This window comes from Coenobita brevimanus, chromosome 57 (genome assembly GCF_032717465.1).
Source record: "Coenobita brevimanus isolate Jiangsu-jjx chromosome 57, ASM3271746v2, whole genome shotgun sequence".
In the NCBI taxonomy this organism is placed as follows: Eukaryota; Metazoa; Arthropoda; class Malacostraca; order Decapoda; family Coenobitidae; genus Coenobita; species Coenobita brevimanus.
The window spans coordinates 57318469-57329297 of record NC_137010.1 but is presented as its reverse complement, the minus strand read 5'-3'; the positions used below and the strand labels follow the sequence as shown (position 1 = coordinate 57329297).

At 39.9% G+C, this 10829-nt stretch overlaps 1 protein-coding gene across 1 annotated transcript in view; it reads left to right on the top strand.

The window, feature by feature from the left end:
* The first annotated feature begins 4685 nt into the window (after positions 1-4685).
* LOC145402352 (crustacean calcium-binding protein 23-like) overlaps positions 4686-10829 on the top strand; it is a 32007-nt gene continuing 25863 nt past the window's right edge. The window contains exon 1 of the mRNA XM_080274499.1: positions 4686-4691. The gene's annotated coding sequence lies outside the window, so the exon portion shown is untranslated. The remainder of the gene's footprint in view (positions 4692-10829) is intronic.

Below are 10829 nucleotides of genomic sequence, written 5' to 3'. Positions count from 1 at the left end.
AGAGAGAGAGAGAATGTAGATAGATATATAAATAAACAAATAGATGGATGATTTAGAGAGAGAGAGAGAGAGAGAGAGAGAGAGAGAGAATGTAGATAGATATATAAATAGACAGACAACCAGATAATTGAGAGAGAGAGAGAGAGAGAGAGAGAGAGAGAGAGAGAGAGAGAATGTAGATAGATATATAAATAGACAGACAACCAGATAATTGAGAGAGAGAGAGAGAGAGAGAGAGAAAGGGAATGCAACACCCACACCCACGTAGCCCTGTGACCTTGACCTTTGGTGTATTGTTATCAAAATCGAGCTATTTCATTCTTTGCCTGACCATTAACCGTTCCATCAAGTCTGGTCGAAGTCGGATCGAAATATTTAAGGTAACTTTGCCTTGTGAACTTGAGTGTTAACTGACTCTTCTCCAAATTTCCCTTTTTTGTTGCCTTACCCTTAACCCTTCCATAAAGTTTGGTGTCAGTCCTGTTGATTGGTTTCAGAGTAGGCCATTCCCTTGGGTGATCCTCAACCCTACCACCAAGATTTATCCAACTCACAAAAAAAAGTTCTATTTTGTTCACACAGACACTTGGATCGAACTGTGACGTTGGCTTACTCTTCTAGAATACAATTAGTTTACTCCTTGGCTGACCTTTAACACTTACACCAAGTTTGTTTGAAATCGGATAAAAACTTTTTGAGTTACTTTCTCCACACACACACACACACACACACACACACACACACACACACACACACACACACGAGTACAATATCCTCTCTTCCTTCGCGAGCGTAGATAAAGAAAGGAAAATGTAGCAGCTGAAATGAAGGGGTTAAAATGAAACTAAATATAACTAAGTATAATAACTTCTAATAACAACATAACATAATAACAATAACAACATAACATAATAACTTCTAACGATCTAACTGCTATGACGATATGAGGGGGATAGGGTCAATTCTTGAGCTCCTATGATTCCTATGGCTGCTAGGACTCACTCTCAGGCTCCTAGGACTCACTCAGTTGAATAAAATCGTCCGCAGTCAGTAGGAAGAGTAATACTAGAGTTGTTCTGAGCATGAGAGGGTAGAAATTCGCACCACATACCTTCCCAGGGATGGAATTCTCAACCCTATTTACAATCCGCTCCCTTTCCTATCTGATTTATTTTCCCAGTATGGATAAACACTGAGGAACCTAATTATACGTATTTTCTACAGGAAATACAAAGAAATGGGAGTACTGGATCTTCCCCCCCGTCTAATTCCTCCTGTAAAAAATAAAATCCAAGTTACGGTAGTGGATTGATCAGTATTTTTAAGTATTTTTAAGTATACCGTCCAAGAGCTTCCAGAACATTCCACGCCAGCGATCGACATGGAGCCTCAAACTTCCATAAACACGATTCGCCATTTGTAACATTTATTTTGATTCCAGAAGCTACCATACACGACTCAGTAAATCAGTCAGTCAATAAAAATACGAGTAAATAAATATATAAGCCTAGCAATCTCTCATTTTTACGGAAATGTGTTTATTGGAAAAATTCGGTTAAGGTCGATTGTGAATGCTTACCCGAAGTCTAGAAGGTTCCTGTGGTGCGTATTCAAAAGGATATTAATTTTTTCTCTCTCTCTCACTATATATAAAATTCACTGTTTTGAATGTGTGATTTTTGGTACCTATGTAAGTTAAATATATAAAAATGTGTGTGTGTGTGTGTGTGTGTGTGTGTGTGTGTGTGTGTGTGTGTGCAAGGGTTACAAATGCCAGTCCTTCAAGAATGTTCTCCCGGACACGAATCGTTCATAGTGATGGTTCTGAGAAATGCAGAGGAGCCAGACATTTTATTGATATGACGGTCGATGGTGTGTGTGTGTGTGTGTGTGTGTCACAGGTACACACCTTCATAGATACACACTTTCACACACACACACACACACGCACACCCACACACACACACACACACATACACACACACACATATACACACATGCATGCACACCACACACACACACACACACACACATGCAGGTATACACACCACTGACATGTGTGCGAGTGTGTATGCATGCATTTGGCCTTGTGCGTGTGTGTGTGTGTGTGTGTGTGTGTGTGTGTGTGTGTGTGTGTGTGTGCACCTGTTTAACTTGTGTGGGTGGTCCAGGAAGTAAGCCTGGTAATTTTATATTCAAAAAAAGGAGAAAAGTTGTCAATTACAGAGAGAGAGAGAGAGAGAGAGAGAGAGAAACTGCCAATATGAAGGACTGGGAGTATCGGTTAATTCTTGCTTTAGGGCATTTTTTTTATGCAAGGAAGAAGGAACCAAAGGCCAGGAGACCGCAAATCGTTCCCTTAAATAATAATAATAATAATAATAACAATAACAGCCATATTCAAGATCATTCGAGATGCCTGGACACACTGCGTTGGAAAGACTGGAGGTCATAGGCAGGAGGAAATACAGAGAAGGATAATTTGGCTTTTTTGAGGGGGTAATATCGGTAAAGATTTCCTCGCCGATTTTTCTTTTCAATTTTTTAAAGATTTAGAGCGAGAGACTAACGAGGAGAGTGTATGTGAGTGAGGTGGAGGAGGAGGAGAGGGAGACCGAAGATGAGATGGATGGGATGGAGAGGTATATGAGAGAGGGTGGTGTGAGGTGGGGGTAGGGTAACAAAATGGCGGGGGTCAGGGCGACATGGAGACGATTTGTTTGTGGCCAACCCTTACGAGATTAAGACTATAGATAGATAAAGAGATAAATTATATGTCCTGAAAACACTTTGGCCCGTTTTCTCGTTGGTTAAAGAAGCTCCCTAACACCTTTTCTTAAGCTATTTATTTTTATTATACATTACTGTGCTCTTCTGCGTTACATAAACCCTTCCAATATCACCATACATGTACAAATAACGTACTAAAAGAATATTAACCAGCCATATCCAAAAATAAATCGCTAAGGAAGATGTGTTAGGGAGCTTCCTTACTCGATAAGCATGCGGGCCAAAGGAAACATTATCAGTACCATCATCGTTTTCTACTCTTTCTCCGGGTCTGAAGAGGATACGGGGAGTAACACCCTACCTCGTGTGTGTCGTGGGGGTAACTGAGGCAAAAAAGTTAAGAAACACTGCTTTAAGGCTGTGTTTCCATATTCAAGGAAATTATCCCTTTCTAAAGATCTCTGGAGTCTAGAGGATGAGTCTAAGGAATCGGCAATTCTAAGGAAATTCTAAGGAAATCAAGGCAAAAGAGTAAGGAAATTTAAAAAAGGTAAAGGCATCAAAATAATTCAACACAATTTTCCTGTTTAAAAGTTTCGGATCTGTTTGTGTTACCAAGTGCCGGTGAACAGGCCACCTACCACAACAGACACTGGTACCGGTTTGATGATATTGATGACTTTGACTTTCTTTACTGTCTCTAAAAGTTGCCATTAACCTTACTCAACCAAGCCTAGCGCAGGTTATCGCTAAGTTACCCCACCCAAAAGGCCTTGCTGATTGACAAGCTGCTGATCTTGAGTGGAGACAGGAGGCCATATTTGAAGGTCGTGATGCTGTTACGGCCTTCACGAGGTTTTGGCATATTGTCTTTAGTGCAAAAAAATTCAAAGGGAGATCTAAATTCCCAAACCTATGCAAAGTTATCTGTATATTTCTCTCGTTTCCGTGTTCAGATGCATCAAAAACGAATCTTCAGCCAATTCAGATTTATGAAAACTGAACGCAAAACTGCCCTGGAGCATGAGTTCCAAGCTTGCCTTTCAACAAATCATTAGGCTGGAAATTTAGACCCACCGAAGGATATAATTTATGCTTATAGTCTCTATTCCAAAATGCTTTCTAATGCAGGCAACGCAGGATCAGCAGATTTTAGACTGTTGAAATCGTGATTGTAGAGGGATATGGAGGCAACAGAGAGAGAGAGAGAGAGAGAGAGAAGACCAGGATGATTGGATGTGATACTGCTGCTTTACATTCCCTCCGTGGCACTTTTTCGTGACTAGCGCCATTTTCCAGTGCTAATCTATCCTTAGAACTTAATAGTGGAGTCGGAAAGATAGCAGTTTTACGCCTAGTTAAGGTAGCAGAGTATAGATTATCCGGTATAAGCTAGTTCCCAGTAGCAAAAATGATCAATGCCTCACCAAGAATCAGCTTTGCCAATGAAGTCCTCAGTTGCTAGATTTGCTATATTTGTCCATTCAGCAACCGGTTTTAGGAAGCTACATCGATTTTTAGCTGTACTCTAGTATTTTAGCTTTTTTCCTGACGATTTGCTGGGTATTTGCTGTACTTAGCGACTCTTTAGCAGTTCATAGAATCTCTGAGAGCGTTTATTGGTCTTTGTGCATTTAGTTTAGCGATTCTAGCAAGAGTATCCTGCTACACCCAAACAAATCACGCAAATATTTTAAGGGTCTAATAATCTGTTCAGGGGAAAATAGAGGTTAGACTGAAAATAAAAATAACAAATAAAAAGAAATATGGACAGAAAAAAAGGAAAAGAAAAATAGCCAAAGTTCAGATGTAGGCAGGTCTCTGGTAACTTCACACTGGCAACTCTGCTTCGGTTTGCTTCTATATTCTCGTGTTATTTCGTCCTGACCTTCGAGCTGCCTGGTTCTGTGCCCCTCACGTCTTTCCTGAGCTTAACACCGATCTTGTGACGATTCATTCAGGTGGGTTTTAAGCGTCGTATTCTTTCAAGCTTTTGGGGGACAACCCGTAACGCCTCTTTCTTAGCGATTTATCGTACAACAATTAATATTTCAATCATTCGCCTCATATGCCACTTGTTTGTTACTTAAGCAATCTGTTTCGACTCTGAATATATTTAAGTAACATGGAGACAAGATTAAAGTGTTACAGGCATAATAAACCGCCAAGAGAACAACTGGCTGATAATGGAGGTTTCGTAGCAATTGTTGTTTAGCGATTTATTTTATTATTTGGCTACACAATAACATTCTCTTGTATCTAATCGACATATCGATATAGTTTGTATTGATATCGTTGTTATTGACTAAAAATCGTTCATATTCGGGGGACGGGGAGGGAGTTGAGGGGTGTTTGTAGAATGTGCCACCGCGTGAAGGCGTCCCTCTCCATCACAGCAGTAAATACAAGAAAATATTAAGGTGTACGGCAAAATAAATCGCCAAGGAAAAGATGTTACGCTTGTTCCTAAATGCCGTCTTGGTGGTCCGACAAGATGGCATTTAGGAACAAGCGTAACATCTTTTCCTTGGCGATTTATTTTGCCTAACAACTTAATATTTTCTTGTGGATGGCCAGGTGTCGTCGGACTAGAGGATTGATTTGGATTGTAACCAAGGAGATTCATGCCTGCCTCATAATTACGGTTTATTGGATTTAATGCACACGAGTGAAAGGGTTGTCCAGTCCCATCAGATGAAAACACTATACTCTTTTTACTCTGACTTGGTCCAAAACTGGCATCTCTGCGTCTAGAAGGTTGGGTTGTAGCAATAGGTTAACACTAGATTAGGATGCTAGTCACGAAGAAGTGTTATGGAAAGGATACAGAACCATAGTATTGTCATTGAGCTACGTGAAATAAGCTGCAAAATGACGAAAATCTAGGCTGTTAGAGAAGAAGTGTTTTTGTTAGATATGGCGCTGTTAGGTTATATACAAATGCTTGCCGGTAGTAGTAGTAGTAGTAGTAGTAAAATATTTAAACTTTCTCGGTCTCGAAACCTGATACTCTGTTTTTCTTTTTTCTCTTTTCACGTTAACATGGTCCAGATATTTTGTCCTTTAGCAGCTTATTTCACGTAGCTCGGTGTCAGGAAAAAAACAAATGCTACCGGTCTACATCCTTTCCATAGCACTTCTTCGTGACTCATAATCTAGTGATAATCTACTTTTACAATTCAGGATTCAAGATGGAGAGACGGCAAAATCTGGGTCCAAGGAAGAGACTAGGGAGTGAAATATTTAAACTCGCAGTGCCGCCAAAGGTTACGGGAACTTTTTGCTCGGTAGAAAACGAAAGTCACCGCTTGCCGCTTGAGTTCACAGAGTCACCAGCCGAAGTGATGACGTTGCGTAACCATGACGACGATTTGCCGGGTCTAAACAAACACTACGAATTTGTATACTACTGTATTGTCTCATCTTTCTACTACGAATTTGTACATTAGCGTCTGTTCTTTCGTCTCCAAGGAAATTAGTATACCGGTATAAAGAGAAAACCACTATAAATGTTTAGAATAATAGATATCAGCTTTCTATATTTCAACTTTCTAAACATGACACTACGAATTTGTATATTATCGTCTCTTCTTCTCCATTGAAATCAAAATACCGGTGTAAAGAGAACTCCACTGTAAATGTGTTTAGAGTAATATATATCAAATTTCTGTTATTCTAGTGGTGTAATATTAGAGGAATTTAAAGCTATGTTTGGCTGTACACTTTTTCTAGTGATCGTTGAGACAAAACCACATCTTAAAAAAAAAAAAAAAAATAAACTTACTCAGTGACTTCGTAAAGGTGTACAGAAGTACGATTTACAGTGGGAAGAAGATCCATCAATAAACAAGGAAAGTATGAGTACAGAAGGGATAGGTTAAGTTAGGTTCGGTTTAGTTTGGTTAAGTTAGCATGAAATTGGTTAGGCTTGTATAAAATTGGTTAGGTTATTTAGCATAAAATTGGTTAGGTTAGCATAAAATAGGATGGTTTAGCATAAATTTGGTTAGATTAGCATAAAGTTGGTTAGGTTGGCATAAAGTTGGTTAGGTTAGCACAGTGGTTTCCAGCCTTTTCCACTTCTCGCCCTGCCCCCCCTCACTGAATGACACGTTCCCTGCGCCCCCCTTCCTCAAATACTGTATTTTACTGGCATGGTTGGCACATGTCAATAAATATCATAGATTCTTAATCTTTGAAATTGTTTATATATTCAGATAACTAGATTTCTTATTCATATCTGAAATATTTTCTCCATATTTAGAAATTACTGAATTCCATCATAATTCATAGTTTTCAAATATAATTACCCTCTTTATCAAGCCTTCGCGCCCCCCTAGGGGGACGCGCCCCACAGGTTGGAAACCACTGTTAGCATAAAATTGGTTAGCTTGTCAAGATAAATAAGGTTGGGTTGCGAAAATTTAGGTTAGGTTTGGATAAATGTGCACTGATAAGGGTAATTTCGGTCTTAAATGGCGTTCTAAGATGGCGTCCGTCTGTCTTCGCGACCCACAAGATGGCGGCCTGTCTATAAACAAACCGCTTTTCTACACGCTTTTCACCACAAAAAAATAGATGGATAGTTACATAGATACTTCAAAACACAATCAGAAAATACTTTAAGAATGCCCTGAAGTGTTAATGTAAGGATTAAAACAGAAGAACTCGGCAAAATAAGGTGGTTCAAAATCTCCTCAAGGAATTCGCTCTTTATACCTTTTTGCTATTGTATGGTGATATTTAATTTATCACTGCTGGCAGAAGTTAAGCTTGTTTATGCAGCTTTTCTTCCCGATTTCCAAAGCTAATGTTGGTGAATACAGTGCAGTGTATCACCAGATCACTGTACTTCAGGTTTTTTACACAGACAGCGCACTGGAATTTTGTCTTTTTATCTATCTACAGCCAGACGCCAAAATCCCGTAAGAGGTGGCCGTTTGTCTTTGAGTTAGTTGATTTACGGGGAGGGGCACTAACCCTCCGCCAACCCACTTGCTGACACGTAAGGAACACGTATGGGTTAGTTATATGGTTACCACCCAGCGTTGTAAATGATTTCCTGGCTCACAGAAAACCTTTAGCTTAGCACTCAATGTAAAGCCACCTGAAAAGGAAAGAAGAGCAATAAAAAGTGACAGGAAAGATGGGAGAAATAGGAGGAGAGGAGGGCAGACACAGAAAGAAAGAGGAAGAGAGAAAGTTAGACACAAAAAGAATGATAAAAGTGAAGGAAGAAGTAGGCAGCACTACATCAAGTGAGTGTATGATAGTCGCCGCCACCCACCACAATTAGTAAAAGATAAAACTGAAAGAAATACCTAAGTTAAGCAGTAAATCTATCAATCAAACCGCCAGATATTGTAATACCACTCAACTCAATCTTTTTTTTTTTTTTTTCCCACGCCGCTGTATATATCTTGTGTTCCCAGTACCAAAATTAAGGTTCATTTCTTATTACTTAAGGTTCTTAGGTTCTGCTGGGTTTTATTGACAGGTAAAAATACATTAAGTAAGGTTAGGCCAGAATTTGATATAGGTGTATGGCGGTGTGTGTTAGTCGGGGAAGAATTTGTTTTGGTTAGGATAGTTAGGAGACAAGAGTGAGAGCAGTGGAATTGGGTACTCTCAGAGGAGCGTGTGAAGTTACATGGAGAGAGACTGACGAATGAGAATGTGAAGGAGCGTTGTGGTGTGGATGTGGATGTGATAGGAAGCTTTAGGAGAAACACATTGAGGTGGAGGGGATGGAGGGTGAGAGACTGACGAGGAGGATGTATGCGCGTGAAGTGGAGCGGGGGAAAAGGAGGGGGAGGCCGAGGATGAGATGGAGTGGAGAAGTATATGAGAAAGGGGTGATGTGAGCTGGGAGCAAGGCAGTGAAATGGCATTGGACAGGGTGACATGGAGGCGTTTTGTTTGTGGCCACCCCTTACGGGATTGAAACGTCTGGCAGATAGATAGATAGATAGGTTAGCTCCAGCAGTACCCTAGAATAATCATATAGGTTGATGTAGTGGTAGGCGATATTTTGATGAGTGATTGATGTGGTGTTGTGGTTAGTACTCTCTTACCATTTTCAAACGCAGTGTGTCCAGTCATCTCGAAATGAACGGATCGAATTTGGCGCTCTTTTGCTGTTTTTTTTTTCTTGGAGGGAACGATTGACGGGCTCCTGGCCTTTGGTTCCTTCTTCCTTGCATTAAAAAATAAAAAGTTGAGTTCTACATTGCACCTGAAACATGCATTTATTAACAGTATTTATTTTTCCAGGATAAATATACCCTCTTTGTATGTTTATTGCTTTCGGGAATTCTTTTGGCCATGTTTATTCAATTCACGCAAAACTATTCTCTATTATGGTATGGAAGAAGAGACTTTGAGACTCATTAAGGAACTGTGTCGATTTAAGATTGAAAAATAAATGCGGAACTGAACTCCGTAGCAGTAGAATGTGACTGTGTGATGTTGTTGCGTTGCTTTACCAGATTCTGACTCATGGTAGAAGGATATGTTGAAATGTTAGCCTTTGATGAAATAACTATGGTGCAATATTAGTTTCAGTATCTGTGCAGTCTGTAAGTATTCTATCTCTATCTATTTATTTATCTATCTGTCTATCTCTATCTATCTATAGCCAGACGCCTTTATCCCGTAACGGGTGGACACAATTCGCCTCCATGTCGCCCCGTCCTCCGCCATTTCCCTTCCCGCCCCCCCAGCTCATACCTCCCTCTCTCATATACCTCTCCACTCCATCCCTCCACCTCGTCCTCGGTCTCCCTCTCCTCCCCCTTCACCTCACTCACATACACTCTCGTCGTTAGTGTCTCGCTCTCCACAGCTGGAAATCCTCTGTTGGAAATTCTCACAGATGGAAGTTCTTATATGGAAATTTTCAAAGATGGAATTTCTTAACTGGAAATTCTCAAAGATGGAAATTCTCACAGCTGGAAATTCTGATGTAAATTCTCACTCATGTAATACAGTGAAATTACTTATCAAGGTGAAAGACAGTATGGATGAATTTAATATGTATCCTTAAAATTTTGGCTTCTGAAATGACTGTGCCACAAAATCTCTGTACTGTACCAAAAACTGATATAATCCCCTTAATACTGTGTTCTTGTATTCTTTCCTTAAAATGTAATCTGTAATATATTTAAGTTGTAACATTCAAATTCCCTCTCGTAGAATTTGTCAACTTAGTCTAATATATATATATATATATGGATACCCGGTTGATAGGCTGAACATCGCTAACACCTGATTCACGTTCACCTGACCGTGCATTTCTCACCTGTCTCTGCATGTTTTTCACCTGACTGTGCATTTATTTCTTCATCCGGTACACATTTCCTTATATATCTTTTTGTTTACCTTCCTACCATCTCTAGAATCACAGCTTCCGTCATACTAACGTGAAGCATATAGTTTTTTCGGCTGTATTTATTACCATTTTATTAACTTTATTTTCGTTGTCATATTCTAGAAAGCGAAGGAAACGATACTGCTAAGCTTCCGTCTGGAGATAAGTCAAACTTCTTACAACGCTGGGTGGTAACCATATAACCAACCCACGCGTGTTCCCTACGTGTGAGCAAGTGGGTTGGCGGAGGGTTAGTGCCCCTCCCCGTAAAACCACTGACTCAAATTCAAACGGCCGCCCCTTATGGGATTATGGCGTCTGGCTATAGATAGATAAATAGATAGATAGTTACAGTCTGAAACCAAGCAGTGAACAGTTTATATTCTCGTCAGATAAGGAATCTCCCTAACACCTCTCTCTAAGCAATTTATCTTCCTTACTGTACAGTACATTCCTATCCTTTAATACATTGCGTAAATAGTTCTAATATACCCAAAATGATCAACGAGTCAGATCCAAAAATAAATCGCTAAGGAAAATGTGTTAGGGGGAAAACCAGCGCCTGTAGTTAACATATAAAAGTAGTCTGCAAATTCTGGTATGGATTATTTCGGCATGTCACCCCTACGAGGCAGCCTGTACCATTCACAGCATTAACTCTACGGTCCCACCCAGCCCGGTTTCACTTTTAGGCCATATTTCTCTTCAATCTGTCTGTCTCTCTCTCTCT